The sequence below is a fragment of the Trachemys scripta genome, chromosome 3 (assembly GCF_013100865.1).
Source record: "Trachemys scripta elegans isolate TJP31775 chromosome 3, CAS_Tse_1.0, whole genome shotgun sequence".
Lineage (NCBI taxonomy): Eukaryota > Metazoa > Chordata > Testudines > Emydidae > Trachemys > Trachemys scripta.
In genome coordinates this window covers 20063671-20087761 of record NC_048300.1, presented here as the reverse complement: position 1 = coordinate 20087761, position 24091 = coordinate 20063671, and the positions used below count along the sequence as shown (strand labels likewise).

General features: G+C 43.9%; 1 long non-coding RNA gene across 1 annotated transcript; it reads right to left on the bottom strand.

Moving 5' to 3' along the window:
• Positions 1-18573: 18573 nt before the first annotated feature.
• Positions 18574-23793, bottom strand: LOC117874296. The gene is made up of 2 exons (XR_004644935.1): positions 23635-23793; positions 18574-21154 (listed from the first exon to the last, which is right to left on the bottom strand). It is a non-coding gene; the product is annotated as an uncharacterized LOC117874296 (long non-coding RNA).
• Between the last annotated feature and the right edge of the window lie 298 nt (positions 23794-24091).

Here is a 24091-nt window from a genome sequence, read left to right as displayed (position 1 = left end):
AAGAGCTGGGTTTAGAAAGAAGTGATTCATTATACTTCTTGTTCCTGTTCTGATATGATAGAGTACCTGTTTTGGAATTGTCAAATATCACACCAGTCATCTACCACATACTGTGTTCAAGACATTTTCAGGCAAGATAACTAACTCTAGCAGATACTCAAGTGAAATAAATTGAATTCCTAGTGAAACTGTTACTTATTTCTAAGAAATTGTACTGACCTACTGAGAGTCACAGAACCTTTGCAGTTCAATTATGGACTTGTGCCAGGTTCACCATGTATGACACATAAATTTAAACATGAAACTGAAGCTGACACTATAAAACATCCTACTTAGCTGAATGCTTCACTCAGCTAAGAAACAAATAAAAAGTTGGATCATATTTCATGGTTCTCTAGATTGACCTTGGCCTAGCTCTTCAAGCATTTGGAGGCAAACCCTCTGTTGACATTTTTTTTACAAGCATAAAGGGTGCTGAATGCCTTTAACCTTCTGAGATTGAAGAAGCACTTTAAGCAGTATGCAGACGGAATGTTACCTTTCAAGCTTCAAAGAGACTCTGTGCATGTTGCCAGAGATGGTCCTTATGACCTTCATCACTACTGTGTTTCAATGGACTTTCAGTTGCCAATATTAGTTCAGGCTGCACTTCAAGTACTTGGATACCATCCCTGTACACCAGTTTGTTTAGTTTGAATCTATCAAAAGTGGGTAATGACATGTGGGCGTTGTTTGTTTAGCTTTCCTTGGGATTGCAGAAGGTCACCTCTCAAAATAAAGTTGCTCATTGTGGTAAATTTCATGACATTACATTTGGGCACAATTCCTTACTCAAATCCATTCTCATCCAATAAGTGGCTCACAGATAATTTACAAAAAGCATAACAATGGTCAGGAGGATCACGCTTTGCTATTACATTTTGCAGTCCTTGACCCAGAGGTCTGGTTGGAAGGAACAGAAAGAATCCACAATGAATTCCCTCCTGGAGACTGCAAAAATGGCTCTAAAGTGCCTCCAATTCTATTCAGTGGTCTGGGTCTCAGTGCCTGCTGAATCTGGCATGGGATACAGGACTGGGACCATAGTCACTAACTTGCTATGTCCAGGTGGAAGATTTCCAATTTTCTTTAAGATTTCCCATATTCCTCCTGGTCAGGAGTGTCTCCAACTCCAGATTTTGAACCTGCTGGTAACATTGTATGTGATGCTCTCAGGTTAAGTCCAGGATGAATCTCCTGGTTTTACACTTTTAAAAGTTGGCCGGTATATACATACTTGGTACTAGACTACTGCAATTTGGATTACATGAAGAATTAAAATGTGTCCATTTTCATAAGGCACAGTGACATGGGGACACCTTGCTAAGGATGAGAGTGTGGTAGCGGATTTAGGTTATTACTCCCAATTCTGATTCCAGCCACAAGTGATAAATAGATTCCCAGTGAGAACAGTGATGCTAAGTCAGTGGCAAATCTCCCTACAGATGTCTTTAGGAATTTGTCATACCTTTGTCCTGTTTGTTCAGTGTTTCAGCTTTGTCAGGTGGATCTGAATGTTCCCCTTGTGTCTCCTTTGCATATTGTTTTTAAAGTATTCTTACAGATCTGATATGAATTTAATAATATTCCTATGTCTACACTGGACACATGGATAATATGCTTGTCTGTTGACAAAATATTCAACAAAGAACTAATTGAAATAAAAATAGATTGTTGTCAATAAACTTTAGAGCTGGGTGACTGGACTGCTCATCCTTAAAACTCTTCATTTTGTAGGCAGTTGTTTCAAAAGATACACAGTTACCAGTGATAGGTGGAGCCAGCATGTCCATATACCAATGCAAATACTTCCAAAGTTGGGGGTTATGATTCTATACATGAATGCAGAGGCCAGTTGATGAGTTTGGATATGGATCTAACTCCAAATCTGAAGTTCATCATAGTTGGGGGTGTTCAGATCCCAGATTTAAGCCCATTTTTAAGTCACATATTCTTCCAATGTTTTATCATGTTGATGTGAGGCATGATTGGTTCCAGCTATGAAATGCAAAGTTGGTTCACAGGGTTTGTGGTCCTTCTAAAAAGCTTAAATATACGTATAATAACTACTATAGTCCCTCCTTTGCCCCCAGCCCATTGTAACACCTACTTTCCTACGATGCCACAATATCAACAATGAGCTGTTCATAGGCAGCAGAGGGGAAAGAAGGAGTTCAGGTGCTCATATACAACAGTGATGAGTACAGGACAAGAATCTATACAGAACAGAATAGTATATAGAACAGAATAGAATAAAATAGAGAGGAGAGAATGATAATACAAGAGGTGGAGCAATGACTCTAAGGGTATGTCTACACTACATGATTACTCCGATTTTACAGAATTCGATTTTTGGCAACAGATTGTATAAAGTCGAGTGCATGCAGCCACACTAAGCACATTTAATTCGGCGGTGTGCGTCCATGTACTGAGGCTAGCGTTGACTTCCGGAGTGTTGCACTGTGGGTAGCTATCCCATAGTTCCTGCAGTCTCCCCGGCCCATTGGAATTCTGGGTTGAGATCCTAATGCCTGATGGGGCAAAAAACATTGTCGCAGGTGGTTCTGGGTACATGTCGTCAGGCCCCCCTCTCCCTCTCTCCCTCCCTCTGTGAAAGCAACGGCAGACAACCGTTTCGCGCCTTTTTTCCTGGGTGAACTGTGCAGATGCCATACCACGGCAAGCATGGAGCCCGCTCAGCTCAAGACAGCAGTCATGAACATTGTAAACACCTCGCGCATTATCGTGCAGTTTAAGCTGAACCAGGACCTGAAAAACCAGGCGGGGAGGAGGGGGCGACGGCAGCGCGGCGACAAGAGTGATGAGGATATGGACACAGAAGTCTCTCAAACAGCGGGCCCCAGCGCTTTGGAGATCATAGTGTTAATGGGGCAGGTTCTAGCCGTGGAACCCCAATTCTGGGCCCGGGAAACAAGCACAGACTGGTGGGACCGAATAGTGTTGCAGGTGTGGGACGATTCCTAGTGGCTGCGAAACTTTTGCATGCATAAGGACACTTTCATGGAACTTTGTGACTTGCTTTCCCCTGCCCTGAAGCGCCAGAATACCAAGATGAGAGCAGCCCTCACAGTTGAGAAGCGAGTGGCGATAGCCCTGTGGAAGCTTGCAACGCCAGATAGCTACTGGTCAGTCGGGCATCAATTTGGAGTGGGCAAATCTACTGTGGGGGCTGCTGTGATGCAAGAAGCCAAAGCAATGGAGATATCCTATCTCCTAGAACTGGAAGGGACCTTGAAAGGTCATTGAGTCCAGCCCCCTGCCTTCACTAGCAGGACCAAGTACAGATTTTGCCCTAGATCCCTAAGTGGCCCCCTCAAGGATTGAACTCACAACCCTGGGTTTAGCAGGCCAATGCTCAAACCACTGAGCTATCCCTCCCCCCAATCACTGAGCTGCTGCTACGAAAGGTAGTGACTCTGGGAAATGTGCAGGTCATAGTAGATGGCTTTGCTGCAATGGGATTCCCTAACGTGGTGGGGCGATAGATGGAACCTATATCCCTATCTTGGCACCAGAGCACCAGGGCAGCCAGTACATAAACCACAAGGGGTTCTTATCAATGGTGCTGCAAGCACTGGTGTATCACAAGGGACGTTTCACCAATATCAACGTGGAATAGCCAGCAAGGGTTCATGACGCTCGCGTCTTCAGGACCACTAGTCTGTTTAAACGGCTGCAGCAAGGGATTTACTTCCCGGACCATAAAATAACCGTTGGGGATGTTGACATGCCTATAGTTATCCTTGGAGACCCAGCCTACCCCTTAATGCCATGGCTCATGAAGCCATACACAGGCAGCCTGGACAGTAGTCAGGAGCTGTTCAATTACAGGCTGAGCAAGTGCAGAATGGTGGTAGAATGTGCATTTGGACGTTTAAAGGGTCGCTGGCACACTTTACTGACTCGCTCAGACCTCAGCCAAATCAATATTCCCATTGTTATTGCTGCTTGCTGTGTGCTCCACAGTCTCTGTGAGAGTAAGGGAGAGACGTTTATGGCAGGGTGGGAGGTTGAGGCAAATCGCCTGGCTGCTGATTACGCGCAGCCAGACACCAGGGCGATTAGAAGAGCACACCAGGAAGCGCTGCGCACCAGAGAAGCTTTGAAAACCAGTTTCATGACTGGCCAGGCTACGGTGTGAAAGTTCTGTTTGTTTCTCCTTGATGAAAACCCGCCCCATTGATCGATTCATTCCCTGTAAGCAACCCACCCTCCCCCTTCGATCACAGCTTGCTTTCAAAGGAAATAAAGTCACTATCATTTAAAAATCATGTATTCTTTATTAATCGATTATAAACATAGGGAGAGAACTGACAAAGTAGCCCCAGTGGGGTTTGGGAGGAGGGGAGGAGGGAAGGAAAAGGCCACTTCAAAAGTTGTCGAATGACAACCTTTTGCTTGGGCTGTCCACTGGGGTGGAGTGGGAGGGTGCACGGAGCCTTCCACCCCCTCCGCGTTCTTGGGTGTCTGGGTGAGGAGGCTATGGAACTTGGGGAGGGCAGTTATACAGGGGCTGCAGTGGCACTCTGTGATCCTGATGCTGTTCCTGAAGCTCCACCAGACGCCGGAGCATGTCCGTTTGATCACACAGCAGCCCCAGCATTGCATCCTTCCTCCTCTAATCTTCCTGCCGCCACCTCTCCTCACATGCATCCCTCCTCTCCTCACGTTCGTCCCTCCTCTCCTCACGTTCATTGGCAGCTTTCCTGTACTTTGATACCGTGTCCTTCCACTCATTCAGATGAGCTCTTTCATTACGGGTCGACTGCATGATCTCAGAGAACATTTCGTCTCGCATGTGTTTTTTTCGCCGTCTTATCTGAGATAGCCTTTGGGACAGAGGAGGGAGGCTTGAAAAATTTGCAGCTGTGGGAGGGAAACAAGGGAGAGAAGTATTTAAAAAGATACATTTTACCGAACAATGCTTATACTCTTTCACAGTGAACAACACTATTCACATTACATAGCACATGTGATTTCGGTACAAGGTCGTATTTTGCATCTTAATATTGAGTGCCTGTGGCTTTGGTGTTAGAGATCACAGATGCAGGGCCAGGCAACAGAATTTGGCTTGCATGTGGCCATGCTAAGCCATTGTCTTTCGGCTTCTGCAACCTTCCTAAAAGCAGCGCCCTCCTTTCCCATACCAAGCAGAGCCCATTGAGTGCTGCGGTTTTCATGTTAATGTGCAGCAGCAGAAACCAAACTACCCCCCCCCCAATCCAATTCTCTGGGATGATCATTTTACCCTTCCCCCCACCGCATGGCTGGTGTCAGGGAAGATCCCTGCTAGCCAAACACAAACAGCTCAGCGCCAATGCCCCCCCTCCCCCCACAGCACTTGACTAACTGCAGGGAAGGATTTCTTTTCAGCCACAGGCAAACAGCCCAGTAGGAACGGCCACCTCTGTCCCCTTAATTAAATTCCCATATTTCAACCAGGTTACCAGGAATGATATCACTTTCCTGAGGATAACACAGCGAGATAAAGAACGGATGTTGATTGAATGCCAGCAAACACCGGAACCATACGCTGCCAGGCTTTGTCATGCAATGATACCAGATTACTTGCTACTACCATGGCGTGGTAAAGTGTCCTACCATGGAGGACGGAATAAGGCTGCCCTGCCCAGAAACCTTCTGCAAAGGCTTTTGGAGTACCTCCAGGAGAGCTTCATGGAGATGTCCCTGGAGGATTTCCGTTCCATCCCCAGACACGTTAACAGACTTTTCCAGTAACTGTACTGGCCATGAATGCATCCCAAGTCCTCAGGGCAAATTAATCATTAAAAAACGCTTGCTTTTAAACTATGTTTTATATTTACAAAGGTACACTCACCAGAGGTCCCTTCTATGGTTTCATGGTATGGGATACTGCCTCGGGAGGGTTGGGAGGCTACTTCAGTCAGGCTGAGAAAAAGATCCTGGCTGTTGGGGAGAATGGTGTGCTGTCTGCTTTCCGCAAGCTCGTCCTCCTCCTCCTCCTCCTCCTCATCTTCCCTGTTCGCAAAATCCTCAGGCATGGCTGAGAGTAACCCTTCATCGTAATCCATGGTCAGGGGTGGGGTAGTGGTGGCGGCTCCCCCTAGAATTGCATGCAGCTCAGCGTAGAAGCGGCATGTCTGTAGCTCTGCCCCGGATCTTCTGTTTGCTTCTTTGGTTTTCTGGTACGCTTGTCTGAGCTCCTTAACTTTCAAGCGGCACTGATATGAATCACTATTGTGGCCTCTCTCCATCATGCCCTTGGAGATTTTTTCAAATATTTTGGCATTTCGTCTTTTGGAATGTAGTTCTACTAGCATGGAATTGTCTTCCCATACAGCTATCAGATCCAGTACCTCCCATACGGTCCATGATGGAGCTCTTTTTCGTTTCTTGGACTGCATGGTTACCTGTGCTGATGAGCTCTGCATGGTCACCTGTGCTCTCCTTGCTGGGCAAACAGGAAATGACATTCAGAAGTTTGCGGGGCTTTTCCTGTCTACCTGGCCAGTGCATCTGAGTTCAGATTGCTGTCCAGAGCGGTCACAATGGTGCAATGTGGGATAGCTCCCGGAGGCCAATACTGTCAAATTGTGTCCACACTAACCCTAATTCGAATCTGCAATATTGATTTTGGCGATACTCCCCTTGTCGGGGAGGAGTACAGAAATCGATTTTAAGAGCCCTTTATGTCAAAGTAAATGGCTTCATTGTGTGGACGGGTGCAGGGTTAATTTGATTTAATGCTGCTAAATTCGACCTAAACTCGTAGTGTAGACCAGGCCTAAAATGCCTAATCTGGAAGTAGTGGAATAAAGGAATATTTTGTAAACTTTTCTTTTTAAAAAAAGACAACTTGGAGCTCTATATTCCAAGCTCTATATTCTAAATTTTGCTTTAGGCTTTGGGCATCCCCAAAAAGCTGCAGCCAGGAGAGGAATTGTGGGGTGCTATTGTTGCACCCTGATCCATGGTCTTCAACAATTGTGGAGTTGAAACTCTGCAGCTCTTCCATGTGTCCTCCATACATTGAGCAACACAGGAATATTCTGGGGCAGATTTTTAAAATCAGGGGGATTGAGGGAAGCAACAGAAAACTCCTCTTGCTAAATGCCACTTGGCATATCTGTTGCTTTGCTAAAACAACTCATGCTCAGAAGCATTTCTTGAAGAAAACAGATTGCTTTCCCAATAAGAAATCTACATGATCTCTTCGTTATGCCACCGTGTGCTCACTGGTCTGACTTGAAAAAACAAAGACAAGGTTGGTGAGGTAATATTTTTACTGGACTAACTTCAATTGGTGAGAGAGACAAGCTTTCATGTTTAGTTTGGAAAAGTGGAGATTAAGGGGGAATATGATAGCGGTCTTCAGCTATTTGAAAGGCTGCCACAAAAAAGATGGAGAAAAGTTTTTCTCTTTTGCCACAGAGGGCAGGACAAGAGGCAATGGGTTCAAACTACAGCACAGCAGATTTAGATTAAATCTCAGGAAAAATGTCCAAACTGTAAGAACAGTAGGACAATGGAACAGATGCCTAGGGAGGTTGTGGAAGCTTCTTCACTGGAGGTTTTCAAAAGGAGGCTGGGTAGCCATCTGTCTTGGATTGTTTAGCCACAATAAATCCTGCACCTTGGCAGAGGGTTAGACTACTAGATGACCCTGGCGGTCCCTTCTAACCCTATGATTCTATGATTCTAAGCTTGCACAGTCAGTCACTCTGAATATCTATTACTCACGCACTTTCATTTGGTGTACTGTGTAGAGCATGTATAAGAGGGGTAGCCGTGTTAGTCTGAATCTGTAAAAAGCAACAGAGGGTCCTGTGGCACCTTTGAGACTAACAGAAGTACTGGGAGCATAAGCTTTCGTGGGTCAGAACCTCACTTCTTCAGATGCAAGACATGTGTAGAGCATGTTGAGATTGGTTCAGTGGGACAAATATTTTTCAATAAACAACCAGAAAGAGAAAAGTTTTATTATTAGCAAGCTTCCTAGGTGAAAATACTTGTGACATGACAAACAGTGATCTGACACATCATCATAATATCTTGAGAAATTCTGTCTTCAGTAACAAGTTAAAATAGCTTTTTTGCAGATTGTTTCATAATGGATATAATAACATAATTCTTCATATAATGATATAAATTAAAAATCTTAATCTGCACATTTTTAGAGGGCTATATAACTTGACTGCAAAATGATATGTTATGAAAAGGGATACAGGGATACTGATGCAATCTGATAGCTCCCTTTGGAGTCCTCAAAAGTAAATTTAGTCTGTTAGAGCTTGTGCCAACAGATTTCTAGCACAGAGGATGTAATAGATCTCTTCATTTGGCAGTTGCTCTTCATCTACTGCAACAGTTTTCAAACTATGATCCAGGGAGCACTGGTGATCAGAAGAGCATTTGATGGTCTGTGGAGATCCAGATGGTCACATGGTGCTCTCCTCTTTGTTACCAGCACCTCACTTGTATTAAAGTCAGCTAAAAATACATTAATATTTTCCTAATATTACCTTTTCAATGGAGGAATTGCTGTAAGTTGTCACAGGGGTGTTATAAAATCATAATTCTCTATTCAGATTTGGTCCACGCTATGTACTGTATCGCCTGAGGCCAGCTTTCAGTACACTCCAGTTTCCTTCACACCCATCTATTCCTCTGCTGACTTTTGAATTTTTATTAACTCCTGGAATTAATACAAATCAACATATTTGTAATAATAGAAAGCAGACCTAAACCTGGAGGATCCTTGGGTAGTGCAGGGTTCCTATACCACCCTCCACTTGAATGCCAGGAATGCCTATGTTGAAAAGTAAGCTTGAAAATTTGTCTCTCTCACCAACAGAAGTTGGTCCAATAAAAGATATTACCTCACCCACCTTGTCTGGGTTTTAAAGGGGCATTTCTGAGGCTTCCCAGCAATCTCCAGCTGCTCTAATTGTCCCTTGGAGCTGTTGGCAACTGGTACAAGTCCGAGTAGCTTTCAGGAATCCAATAATCCATCCAAGGTCAGTGGGCCTCTCTGGGATTATCCAGCAGAATGTCCAGTCATTGAAGAAAATGTACTTTTTGTTATGACTTTCTGCTCACAACCTATAGCTCTATTTTCAGTTTCTTCTCTGGGGTTCCTCTTTTCAGTCTGCTTTACTGCCAGATGCAGTTTGCATTTAGAGCTATGAAAAGCCAAATGCAAGAATATATCTTTTTGGTGTTCAGGTGAGTATATGGACTGCTCCCCAACCCAGTGAAAAACATTTCAGATCTTCTGGCCGACATCAGGCTTCATTTGTGAAAATTTCTTCTGCTAGACAAAGAGATCCTGAGCTATATTTGCTCACTTTCCTAGTCTTATTTTCTCCATGGACGTTCTCAAGTCTCCAACTCTGCATTTTCCTGCATGGGATATTTATGTATTTCTCAGGTCAATATTGACTCCTTTTGAATCTGTGCTGGTCTGGGAATTGCATCACTCATTGCATTACATGTCAAGGTTAATTTCCCCCTTGCTACAGTTTAACATCTTCAGCTGACAGGTGGTGAGTTGCAAATTCTTTCCTGTGATTGTTTTCTCATATGTAAAAACAAGGAAAAGACAATTCTTTGAACAAATCCTCATTTTCTGCATAACTTCACAAGACTTCCATATTAATCCATTTGTTTAATCAAAATGAAGGCTAAAACCATACAAGGTTTTCTTTTACATGGAGTAATTCATCTACAATCCCCGGAAAATTTGTGTTTCTAGGATTGACAAGGATCTTAAATCAGCAACTGGAACTAAATCCTGGGATAATTCTAAAAGGGAAATAAGGGCTACATTAGACAGTGTAATTTGACCTTCCTGCTTTTCATATAATAATCAGATTAGAGTTAAAGTACTGTTGTTGTTTTTTTCATTTTACTAGAAACATGGGAAAGACTTATGCAAGGTTGGTGGTTAGCAGCATTTTGATTCGGATTATTGTGTAGTGTCAGTAAGTAAAACTGAATGTAACCTGATGTGTATATCTGGAGAGCCATTTGATTCTCTGTTTCAGCATTGTTACTACTCTACTAGCAAGAAGCCTCCCTTCAGAAGATTCAGAGGTTACATTTTGTTTGGATAAGCACCCAAAAGTTTCCAAACTTTATCAAAATGAACAGAACCCCAAAAGCTGGGCTGGAAACCTCATGGGAATATATTTTCTTGTAAGATTTCTGGTCCTTTCTATTTATGGACAGGCAAGAATCAGGAAGTACAGAACTATGCCAAGTACATATGATCTTGATTCAGATCTCCCAATCTGAACCACAGATCTGGATCTAAATTCATAGCTTGAACCTATCCCCATAATGGGTAGAGTTCAAACACCAAATCTAAATTATACCCCTTCTACCCCTAAATTTAAAAAGATTTGGAATCATCTCCAGCTTTCAAATCACCAAATTTAGGATAATTTGGATCAAGAGTCTTGATTTGTACTATAGAAATAAGACATTCCAATCTTGGTTCAGTCTTCTCTGTAATGCAAAATTAAAAATATTTTGGGGAAAATTACAGTATCCAAACTTTTCTGAATCTTAGAAAAGATTCAGTGGACTGTAACTCATATTTTAGATGAAGGTTTGAAGCAGTTCTTATTTTATCCAATGGTTCCCTAACTGGTACTAGTTGTTTATTTAATCAATTTTGCATCATCTTTTAATAACTTTGTCTCTAATGTAGTCTATAGTGAAGAAGCCTTAGTGGAACTATTCAGGGTGAAGAGTCTGATTCATCATGATTGAAAACTGAACAATTATCTGTTTTTCCAAGAAAATTACTCATAACATAGCTGGCCTCTCGTGCACTTGGAAGACAGTATCAGAATGAGAGGATAAGAATCCATCTGCTAAGCTGGTTGGGTTTGACAGTGCATCACCCCATTATATGTGGAAGATCCTGGGGGGATTAGATTCACAAGATGTGGGTAGGTTGCTTATCTATGACTGCTTGCCAAAGGCAGCAGTATAGGCATCTCTACTCTTTATCTGTTTGTCATATAGATTTTGAATTCTTCAGGGCAAGGATCATGTCTTCTTTTATGTTTGGAAAGTGCCTAGCATGTTGTGTGAGTGTAGCAGGGTGCTGGTGCAAAAGCACCTAATTAGCCCCTGCCCAGTCAGCTCCAAACAAAGGAAGCAGATTGGGGCTGATGGAAAAGGCCTGATGCCGGCCTGAGGATTGGCAACACCTGCTGGCCTGACAAGCCAAGGGCTATAAAGGCTGGGAGGGAGTCAGATGGTAGGGGCCAGCCAGAGAGAAGTAAGTCAGTCAGTCAGTCAGTCAGGGAACTGGAGGCTTTCTAGCTGAAGGCTGACTCTGCCTGTAAGAGAGGTTGAATAATCCTATAAAGCTTGTAAATAGCTAGACACTGGTGGTGGGATAACTGTAGGTAAATAAAGGCACAGGTGTTGTACAACCCTGAAGCTTCTCTGAGCCTTATTGGGGCAGGAAGAGGGGTGGGTTGTGAACTATTCAGTGAGCTACTGAAAACAATTCACAAATAGCCATTGTTGTTGTTTAACAGGATGGAATATCTTTTTCAAATTCAGTTTGGGAATGTCAGAGTGCTGGTCAAACTGAAATATGCTCAGGTTTGAACCAGGAACCATTGCTTAGAATCATAAAATATGAGGGTTGGAAGGGACCTCAGGAGTTCTAGTCCACCCCCCTGCTCAAAGGAGGGCCAATTCCCAGATAGACTTTTGCCCTAGATCATTAAATGGTGCCCTCAAGGATTGAACTCATAACCCTGGCTTTAGCAGGCTAATGCTTAAACCACCGAGCTATCCCTCCCCCTGGAATTAAGCACCTTACCAATTATTACCAGGTTTGAACCATCCCTTTAGGGGAAGGTAATTGAGAAATGGGTGGCTGAGTAACTTTGATAGAACCTGTGTAATATATAATTTTCAACATCTTCCCATTAGATATCCCACCCCCAAATGCAATGGTGATGTAATGAATTGTATAATGGACAGGTTTTTTTTTTTTGTTGAGTGATAGATGTGTTGCAGCTGCTTTCCATACTGATAATGTTAGATCTAACAACTATTTTCAGTTATAGATGGGCAATTGGGTGAAGTTTCAGATTTTGAGAACCTCTTGACCTATCTAAGTGGGTTCACACAGTTAAAAAAATCAAAAAAGACCCTTTCTGCAGCAAGTGGGGAGAAGTGGAGGGACACTGCAGGACAGGTTACACAGTGTGTGAACCATCTATGATCTACGAGCATGTACACTGCAAGAACTATAGCTGTAGTGGAGTTCTTAGAGCATGCAAGATGTGTGGCCCTACTTTTACCTCTTATAGCACGGGTCCTTCCCCTCCACCTCCATTGCTCTTTGGTGGAGTGGACCCCTGGTGCCACCTCACTTCTACTTCCTATGGGACTGTGATGGGGCGGATCGGCCCCGCACTGGTACCGAGGTGGTTGAAGTTGAAATGCCCATTGTGATCCTTTGAGATCCCGCTTACCCGTTAATGCTGTGGCTCGTGAAACCCTACACAAGGAGCCTTGACAGCAGCAAGGAATGGTTCAACTACAGGCTGAGCCGGTGCCGAATGACTGTGGAGTGTGCCTTTGGCCGTTTAAAGGGCCACTGGCGATCTCTGTATGGGAAGCTGGACTTGGCTGAAAACAGCATCTCCGCAGTTATATCCACATGCTGTGCCCTCCATAATATTTGTGAAGGGAAGGGTGAAATCTTCACTCAGGCATGGACCTCCGAGGTTCAACACCTGGAGGCTGAATTTGCACAGCCAGAGAGCAGGGCTATTACAGGGGCCCAGCGTGGGGCTGCAAGGATTAGGGATGCCTTGCGGGAGCAATTTGAGGCTGAAAACCGGCAGTGATATCTGGTGCCCTGCACGGGAGTGAAGTGCAGTAGTTCCAATCTTTAGGAATCAGTGTTTGCTAAGCAGACTTGCAGTGCCTGTTTATTTCCTGGGCTAAGGAGTCTTTTACTTTATGCAATAATAAAGAATGTTTTCAAAGCCAAAGAATCCATTTATTGAAAAGAAAAAAAATTATTTATTGAAAAGAAACAAGGGGGTAGAGTGGGAAACAGTACAAATACAGATTCGCGTATGTCCTGTCTGGTGTTCTGTGCAGTGAGTGCTGCACTTCAGGACAGCTATACTGCATGGTGATGGGGGTTGAATGCAGAGGGTAAGGGTCGTGGTTTTCAGGGCCGGGTGGTGAAGATACTGGTGTTGGAGGCAGCGGGTGATGTGAAGCACACGGAAGTTGGGGAAAGTGGGTTGGAGGTGACAGTGGGGCACAACGGAAAGAGTTTTGGGACAAGGGCTGTAGGGGGCGGTGGCGTTTGCGGTACTGCTCCTCTTTCTGCATGGCTACCAGCTCCTGGATAGCATCTGGTTGGTGCTCCAGGATGCTTCTGAGCCTATCAGTGCTTTGCTGCCGGTGTGCGGTGCTTTGCCGCCGGTGTGCTGCATTTTCCTGGCGGATCCTGCTTTCTCTTTCCCTCCAGTCCTGTGCTTTCTCATTCTCTTTAATAGATTGCCGCATCACTTCTTGCAGCATGTCTTCTTTGCTTTTTCATGGTCTCTTCCTGAGTCTTTGCAGTCTCTGAGCAGGCGATAAGAAGGATGGCTGAGGTCTCAAGGTTGATGCAGCTGTATAGGCAAAATGCAATATTTAACAGAGGCAGCATTGTTTATACCAGACAGAGTAATGATTCCCCCCGCACTTAAGGAGTAGAAAACACACAGGGTCTACACCATAGCATAATTTTCCCGTCCGAAACAGAGCACACATATCCCACGGGAATCTCAAAATGGTGAGTAAGGGGGACTGATTGTTTCAGGGCTGCACTGTCCTCTGGGTTTCTGTGCCTTGAGGAGAGCCAACAGCTTCAGGGGGCACCTACACTGAACACTGTCCCAACATTTTCCACAGGAGTTCATCCTGGACGATATCTCGCTGCTGAGAGTGACCTGGGAAGCAAGGGAGGGTCTTCTACTGCAATGCGGCTTCTGCCCTGGCCCATATGCAGCTTGCGTGTGTGCAGCAATGGTCCCCTCGCGGCACAGTGGCGCGGACACATTAGCCTGGCTGGGACAAGGACCACGGTGGCTCTCCCGATAAACCTGCGCAAGCGCATTGCACACGTTCTGGATGAGACATTCGAGGAGATTACCGAAGCCGATTACCGCGATGTGTTAAACCACATCAATGCACTATTCCGCATCTAGGCATGCATGCCTAACCCTCCTCTCCCAGAGAGTCCGCACCAAAAAAATTCCTTCCAGAAAAAAAAACCTGCTTACCGGGAACCTGCTCTTCTGTTTGTCCTCCACCAAGTACCGGCTGCTGCGACTGGCTACCTTCCTCCTGGTTCAAGAAGAGCTCCTGGCTGCATGGCTCCAGGGATTCCGGGGTGTCTCCATCCGGCCCACCACCATCACTCCCGTTTTCCTCCTCTTCCTCCTCCCCCCCCACACTGGCTCTGAACTGTCCATGGTGGTGCTCGGAGTGGAGGTGGGGTTAACCCCAAGTATCGCATCCAGCTCTTTGTAGAATCTGCAGGTCGCGGAGGAAGCACCCGAGCGGCCGTTTGCGTCGCAGGCTTTGCGGTAGGCACTCCACAGCTCCTTCACTTTAATCCTGCACTGCAGGGCGTCCTGGTCATGGCTCCTTTCCATCATGTCCTTTGATACCTTCCCGAAGGTATCGTAATTCCTATGGCTGTAGCGCAGCTGGGGCTGTACAGCTTCCTCCCCCCAAACACTGATGAGGTCCAGCAACTCGCCATTGCTCCATGCTGGGGCTCGCTTGGCGCGTGGAGGCATGGTCACCTGGAAAGATTCGCTGATAGCACTCCACACCACGCCGGGCTGAGCAAACAGGAAGGGGATTTTTAAAATTCCCGGGGAATGTAAAGGGTGGGTCACATGGTTGGTTACCTGAGGCCAGGGCAGTAGAGTTTGAACTGATGACCAGAGTGGCTAGAACAGGCATTGTGGGATACTGCCGAATAATTCTGGACGCCATTCCCAGCGCATTGGGTGGCCACACTGGCTCCGCAGCGCTGCAGTGGCAGCGCAACACTCATTATTCCTCTCGGAGAGATAGAGTACATGCAGCACTGCAACCACGGAGATACAGCGCTGCAAATGCCTTGCCAGTGTGGACGGGGAGTGAGTTACAGTGCTCGGGGAGCCTTTACAGCACTGTAACTCGCAAGTGTAGCCAAGGCCAAAGAGAATGCCCTGTTTTTTCAACACTTTTATTTTTACAATTGTCTAAATTGACCTTTCAACATATCTTCTTAAAACTAGGCCCAAAGTCCTGCTCCTGCAAACTTTTACTCGCACAAGTAATTCCATTGATGTCACAGAGACTAGGAAGTAAGAACTGTTTGCCTGAGTAAGGGTTTATAGGGTAAGGCCCCAAATAAGCGTCTGGCTCTACAAGGTAGTGAGCTCCTCCTAGAGGGGCTGAGTATCCTCATTTTCCAATGAGATCAACGACCATGCAGCATTATGCTCTAAAACAGCTCCATTCTAACGCATGCTTGGCTGATGCAGACACATCACCCACTCCCTTAAACATAGGAGACATACCTGGCAAGGACATGGTGGAGTATGCTATATTCTGCTGATTGCTGGCCAGCAGAATAGTGCCTAGGGAGCCATTACAAGTGTGTGAAACTTAGAGAACCTCTGAGGTTTCTCTAAGTTGAGGCAGAGACTGACCTGTCCAGATATTTCAAGGGATCAGAATGGGGAAGATGTTAAAAACCTCCTTTTCCACCTCCCACGCCCAGATATTGATCTGTCCCACTAACTTCCACTAAGAAACTCCTGAGTGACACCAGAGTAACTGAGAAGGGAGTCAGGTCTGATTTCTGTTACAGAAGTGCAGTTCACTATGCAGTCAGATGATTTTTGCTCATTGATATGATGGAGTTTTCTCTGGTTAAATTATAGTTTATATATTGTGTTAATAATAGAGGGCAAGATATAACACTGCCTGTTTCCCCATCATCATATTGCTAATACCCTGGTGAGCTGCCTGAAAGCAGCACGGCAGATTTGGTTGCAGTCTGTATAATAAATGTTTTAATGTTTAAGAAGACATTGTTAAGATAAAGAACATATATTTACAACAATTTCCCATGTAAACCATTCAACTTCTAGAAGTTGGAATAAGTTTAAAATGTATCTAACATTATTTTCATTTCATTTCACATACCTATTATGGTTGTAGGTCTGGAAATCTAGAGATTTTATGTTAATGAGCTAGTGCCCAAATATGCATATTTGAGGAATGTGTATTACACCATTGTGTGGCAGTCTATACCATTATGTTCATCACTTTTACAAGACTATGATAAATTTTGTACGAAGTATGCCTTATGTGGTATCATTTGAAAACCCATAATCTACTGAACATTATTGTCTTGGTAAAATATGTGTATCAACATTGTATGTAAAGTTATAAGATTCTATTGTATAACATTGCTGTAAGATGTTCCAAAGTTAGAAAGACAGGCTCAAACCAGTTTTTCAGAGACAAAGACACACTGGCACCCCAGACAGGTATCAACAATGTCAAGTGGACTATCACTTAGTTAAGCGACCTTTCTCTGGCAGGAGGCAGGCAAGAACAATTTCATCACATGGATAGTTCAAATCTCATGTCCACAAGAGACTGTCACCAGGACTCAGGAAGGATGTTTCTAGCACAAGAAATTGAATTTTAAAGAGGGAAGAAAAATGCTTAACCTCACTCTTCTCCTTCATCTCCACTTATGACATCAACGACTGTTAAATAACTGAACTGGGGGGAGGGGAGTCCTAGCTGAAAGGAAGACAGCCAGCAGACTGCAAAGCATTTGGTAAGAAAGATATTTGCTTTTAAATTCACTTAGTTTGTTAAGTTAGGCATTTAGTTTGCATTTTATTTTTTTCTTTTCTTTTCTGACCTTTATGCTTCATTTCTTGTAGTCACTTAAAATCTTTCTTTTCTTTCTGTAGTTAATAAACTTATTTCACTGTTTTATCTAACCACTGTGTTTGGATTATTAAAATGTGTGGGAAACTCCATTTGGAATAACAAGCCTCGTGCATATCAGTTTCCATTGACGAAATGGCAGACTTCATATGAGCTTGTTTTGTTCAGTAGTATGCTGGACAATACAAGATGCATATTTCTGGGGGAAAGTCTGGGACTAGAGAATCTGCAAGTGTATTTCTGAAGTGTAATTAATGAGTGGCTAGCTAGTAGCACTCAATACCGTGAATCTGGGAGGAAGTTACATGCTGGAGACTGTGTGTTAACTGGCCAGGAATAGCTAATCACCAGTAAAGCAAAGTAAAGGGTACCCCAGGTTGGAGAACTGAGGAAAGACAGCTATTCAGCAGTCCAGACTGTAGCCAGGGTAATGTCACACATTGGCAAAACCCTCCCGCACAAAATCCACCAATTCTGGCCCCCATACTGTCAAATATATCAGTTCCCCATTCAGATTCCCCCATCCCTTCCTCTCTGTGTTCCCATTTCCCCACATTAAGATTCACGTTCTCCTTCCACTTCTCTGGTTTCCCCCTCTGAGTGTCCCCCTCTCTCTGGTTCCTCCCCACTCTGTCCCTTGATTTTCCCTGTCTCCAGCCCATCAGATTTCTGAGAGAATTATGGGTTTTACAATAAAAGCATGAAATTTGCCAAAATCTTCAGGTATGACCTAATAAAGATTTTTAGATATGGGACCATTGTGAACTCGTGAACTATAGTAGCAATTTTAAATTCTGAATGCATTTTTTCTACTGATGTTTTTCTGATTTCTGATTGTTTATGGTATGAAACCATCCCAGTGGGTTTTTATTTTTATACATTTATAGTCCTATTGTCTTATGTGTCCTACAAACTAAAGCAATGAATTGTGATGGTTTGAGGTTGTACAAAAATATTAAGAATTAACATGCTCTGTAGTGTGTCACCAGAGAAATTTACTAAACTAAGACTCCATACTGACTCCTTGCATCTGAAGAAGTGGGTTTTTTACTCATGAAAACTTATGCCCAAATAAATCTGTCAGTCTTTACGGTGCCACTGGACTCCTCGTTGTTTTAACAAAAATATTATTTACATAGAAAAATAACACAATAAGTTTACAAGTTTCTGTTCATGAACAGAAAGTTACATTCCTCTTTGCTAATAATGATATTTCAGATTGATCTATGCATAACAGGATATTGCTCTGTCACAAAAAGATTGAAAAGGCAGCTTACATAAACATTCAGCCTAAAACAAATTAAGAATCAAGAAAATCTTTCATAGTCTTCAAGTCTGTCGTATTCCCCAAAATTTTTCAAGGAGAAGAGCTGAAATTTGGTCTTGGAGATTTCCCTTACACGAGTCTGGTAAACAAGTGGAGTTCACTTTGCTTGATAGTCTTTGTGAATGGTTTGGTTTTGTCTTGCAATCTCTCTGTTACAAAAGTGGTGTACTGCTGCTGCCTGATCTTCTCAAATTCCCTAACAGAGACAATCGCAGCAGGATCTGCAATGTCTCTGGTGTCCAGTTTAATAAAGTCTACACTCTCTTCTGAGAAGGGATTGTCCATGTCTTCTATGACCTCACCAAGTGCCTTGACATGTTCTGCAAAAGATGCCTGGACACCTTTCACCTGCTCACAGTGCTTTGTATTAGACCCTTTTCTGTTGATTCCTCTTTCTTCTGTGGCTTAAAATTCTCCTGTCAACCTGCCCACCACTGGTCCTGCTATAATCCAGTGCTGAGGGCCTCTAGACTTTGTGTTAGACCAACAGCTCCACCACCCCCTTTGATTACAGCATTATTTTGTTCATGAAGTTCATCAAGTGTGATTGCGGAGAAAACATTCTGTGTCTAGTGAACTGTGAAGTTTCACTTTAGGAACTCTCTACCTGTGTCTGGATTCACTGTGTGAAGGCTTACCATATCTCAGAGGTGAACAGGCACTCAATGCCAAGAACCAGGGTGACAGCTTTCCAAGGCATTCAATGTAGAGAGCAAAGTTTGCCTGGCAGATTGACAGCACATAGGTCAATACAAGAAGCTCCAGTTGAAGCGTGGTATGCGAGAAGTGGAACAGTAGGTTTTCTAGTTTTTGCTTGTCGCACCATTTATTATACCCCTTGGGGACCTCATCTTCCCCGAGATTTTGGGTATACTGCGTGTGTGCATTCTGGAGAAAGACGTAGAGACTGCTGATAGTTACTTGGTGGGCATTCCTAGTATGTGTGACATGAGACAATTTCAAGAAGGTGTCAGCCATTCCTGGGGAGGCTACTTTGACCTGAACAAGGGATTTTGTCGATCCACTGTCTTCTAGCCAATCTCCAATCAGATTTAGACTTGCCATTTCCAGAAGAAGATCACCCAGCATAATGACAAATTTGTCTTCTCCATACCCAGAAGGCCTGGTCCATTATATTTGTTTGGTTATGGTGAAAAGAGGATCATCTACAGTGATCACTGGCACTTGGCATGACTTTATGTGGTGTACAGCATTCCTTATCACATCTAGGGTGTGATGAATCATTGCCACAGACTTGGAGTCATCTGGAAAGAGGAGAAGAAATGCAGTGATGGCCGAGGCAAAATCTGGCACTGGCTGTTTGCTGGCAAGGTAAGCTGCCTGGGAAATGTCTTGATCTCCATTGCTGCTTGCCTTACTTGTTCAAGCCACCTGCATTCTTCTTGTAGGGCTTAGGTAATCAGTTAGCAGTCAATCTTGATTTCAACATTTGTGGCAGGGATGGGAGCATTAGTTATCTTCAAGACGAATGGAAGGATAACTGTAAAACTCAGGAAGTGATGATCGTCTTCTTCACTGATGCTGCAGTCTCACAGTCCGGGGTGGAAATTCCTTGCACAGCTCCCTCCACCTGAGTACTGGGATGCTGAAAAGGTAATATCCTAGTTCCAGAGAAGGAGTCTGTTGCTGTGGTGGAGTTGGGCTTGTGGTCTATGTTGACTATTGCTGTGGTGAACAGACCACCACAAAGCTTTAGAGGACGGACTACAGTCTCATCCTCAAAGTGTTGGTATGAGCTGTTTCCCATGCTGGTAGAGAGAGCCAACATCTGTCATAGGAGGTGGACAATCCAAGTTTAAAGAATGTATCTACTAGTTCACTTTTTCATGTCTGTGCATGAAGTGTTAAACGAATGTAGACTTTGTTGTGGTGCAAACTTTCTGTTCCTTCACAGTGACGGATGTTGTTGTTCTACTACAATAGTTGTGCCAAAATAAGGGTAGCTGGACGAATGGAAACTTGTTCTGATTGAGTTTTAATGTTTGGACCATCCAATATCATGGACATCAGTGCCAACAGTGACTCAGGCACAGATTTTGCTTGGCATCCTGGGTCAAATGATCCAGTAAACTGTGTTCATTTGAAACATGTCACTTTGAATATTTTTTGCTATTTGGGATAGGTGAAGTGCTTCTTTGTCAGTCTTCTTCACATGTTTTTTGGAAGGCATGTCCAACATCATGGTTGAAGGCAAGGAGCACATCATGTCCTTTTTGTGTGCTTGGAGATCTGGACTGTGTGAAAGGATATGAGTTTTTAGTTCAGTACTCGGAATGCACCCAGCCAGCATTACCCTTCGCTATTCTACTATAGCTTATAGTTATAGAGCCTTGTGAGGTCTGCTAGTTTAAAGACTGGAGCCACATCTTCTTTCAGTCTTGCCTCTTCGAAGTATGCTATCAGTTCAGCAAAGGCAATCGCATGCAACAGCTTCTCTGTGTTACTTTGCTCAGTTTTCTTCTCCCTGACTTTGTTGTAGAGAGACACCAAACATCTTGCATGATACTTTGCCTCTTGGGCCACTAAGTTCCCTGCACTTAGTTTTCCAAGAGAGCAGTGGTCTTGCAGCTGAAGTGCACACTTGCAGACTTGACTGTCAATGCCGAGGGTTAGATGGACCTGGCTCTCAAACAAGTTTATCTTTTTGACATATATGAAATATTAATAATAGCCAATAGTAATCTAATATCTTTCATTACTGTGTACAGTTGATAGTATCCAATCACCAGGCAGCATCACACAAAACAGCACCTGAAAGAAAAAAAAGGAAAGGTGATTACATTCTGCCAAGACCACATTGACAATCAAATTTAGTACAAAATGTGTTCTTATACCAATTTTAAGGTCACATTGAAGCAAAACCAAGACTATATCCCTTTATAGTTGGAGTATGTTATGTTATTTGCCAATTATTAAAATGTTGTTAAAATGGCTGCCACAGCCAATATGGCATTAGTTGGCAATGTGATCATATCTGAAAATCTTTATTAGGTCATGCCCCAAGTCTCTTTGGCAAATTTCATGCTTTTGTCATAAACCCCCCAATTCCATCGTGTTTTTTTTTTTTTTTGGCAGAGATTTGATCAGCTTTGCAGTTCCCCATAAACACTGGGGGAGGGGGGTGGGAATGGGGGGGGGGGGGCAAGGGGAGGCAAAGGCTCTTTCCTTCTCCCTCCTCCCCAGAGGGTAGGTGCTGGGAAATAAGGAGCCAGAATCTTGTTCACTCTCTAGCATGCTGTTCCCTTGGCTGGCTGCTTGAAGAGCCTGCCCTGTTCTGCTCAGCAGCCACAGTAATGAATGGCTTTGCCAGAGCACAGAGCCTCTGAGCTGATTTCATGAGGCTTCTCCTGGCCTCCTGACTGGTGAATTGAAAAGGTGGCTATTTAAGGCAGCTCAGAAGAGCATGCTTGAAATTGTGAATCTCCTAGAGAAACCAGGACAGTGTGTTTTGCCAACCCCAAGTGTTAACAAATCATGAGTTATGCTCCCTCAAAATCTTTAGATTGGCTTAAAAATTCATAAGGTTTTTTAAAAATAATCAGGCGTGTAAGGATTAGATTTTTATTGGTAAATGTCAGGAAACCTTGATTTTACCATACACACGCAAACCAACAAAAATATTTCCATCAATAATAATCAAAATATACTGATAGGCAAAGTAAGAAAACTGATTAGCATTTGATTTAAGGATATTTACATTGCTTATTTTGACATGTGATGCTGATAAATTTGTGTTTTAATGGTTATAAAGCTTTAATTTTTTGAATCTCAGTCTACTGTCAATAAGTAATTGTCTGGCCCTCTCCCCCATAATTTCCCTCAACTGTGAAAATTTAAATAAATAAAAATGGAAAAAATACATAAAACCCATAATATTTTGCAACTGTGAAATTTAAATAAAATAGAAAAAATCCTTAAATTACACATTGATATTATCTGTCATAATTATAAAAAAAATCAAATTCTGCCAACCCTAAGATTAAAACAGTTTGGTTCTTTTATTTGCCTTCTGATTTTTTAGTTTCTGAGGTTCACTATTCAAAGCTTTTATCTGCAACCATGAGGGATAGAAACTTACCTTAATTTAAAAAGAAAAAGAAAACAAAAGAAAACAAAACAGAGATTCTCATTTAATCAACTGACCCCAGGACTTCAGGTTTTAAGAAAACTACCAAATATTGTGAGACTTGCAATAAAAATCACAAGAATTGGTAACACTGAGACTTAACAGGTCTGATTTTACTCTGCTTGGAAAGAAAACTAGACTAGTCAGCTTCACTTTCTGTTCACATCATAGTCCTTTTCACTTTCTGGTTGTTATGCACATTATAATGAACCATGCTGCTGTATCTGAGTATGTTACATACACACACATACATTGTGACAGAGTAACTTCCTGTCATAGTATTTTTCCTGCCCTTGTATATAATCTGACATTTAAAGTATTTAATTTTTAATTATGACTAATATATAATTAATAATTATTTAACATTAACACTTTAAATGTAAGATTATATGTATACATGCATTTTGTATATTAAATAAATCCTTCCCAATCCACTTCCTCAGTAATGAAAAATGTTGTGCATGTCAATACTTGAAGCCTGACATTATACTGTATAAGAATCATCAAACATTTAAATTAACAGAATATATGAGTTCTGTACTGTGAAGAACCTAGCTCACTTCTGGGCACGCTAAAATAATAATTATAGTATGCAGCATAAGAACCCTTGTTCATATTCATCATGTACAAACATTTCTTGTATTGCACTGAATTTAGTGATGCAGACACGGTGTCAAAATGAGGACAGACATATGGATGGATATTAAGTGTCAGGCTGCAACATTCATTAAGCGTTAACAGAGGGAATGGGCGCTACCCACCCACCCCCACACTCTGCTATACCAGGCATTTAATTGGTTCCAGTGCGGGTTCCTACCATACAACCCGTAACTCAGGGTAGGCGCTCCTCAGCCTGCCCCCCAGGACTCAGCTCTCTGAATCCTACCACCCTCCCCCCTTGCAAGAAGGACAGAAAGAGCAGAAGGGCGGGTACCTCGGCCTGCGAGGGCCCCAGCATAGACGGCTCGTGCTTCCCCGTACTGGGGGGGGCACAATCTAAAGGGGAGACACATGACCGCCCCGCGTGTCTCCTCTGCTCCACAACTCCCCCGCCCCTGCCTTGCACCCAGCCCGGGGCGGTCGCACTCTCCCCGCTCCACGTTACCTCCAGGGCGGGACCTCTGTTCTTCTCCCGCTGTGCCTCCCCTTGCCCCGGCACATTCAGCCGCTCTCCCTGGCAGCCGGGCCTGGCTGCAGAGCCGGACAGAGCCGCTTCTCATGCGGCTGAAGCTGGCCGCTCCCACTCGCTGGCTCAGTGCAGCGCAGCAGCTGCCTGAGAGAGCCTGATGGGGGTGGGCTGCCCCCTACCCAAGCCTGACTGCCAGGGGCAGGGGCCAAGCGAGTCCGGGGGGGGGAGGAGAGGGGGCTCCAGCTCGCTCCGCCCTGTCCCCTGCAGCTGGACCAGGGCACGGGGCGGCTCGCCACCACCGCCCCAGCCAGGTTCTCTCAGGCAGCTGCTGCGCTACACAGAGCAGCAACCCAGAGTGCCCAGTGTGAGAAGTGGCTGGTCCCGCCCCTCCCGCTCCCCGTCTGGGCCTGGCTGCCAGGGTCAGGGGCCAAGC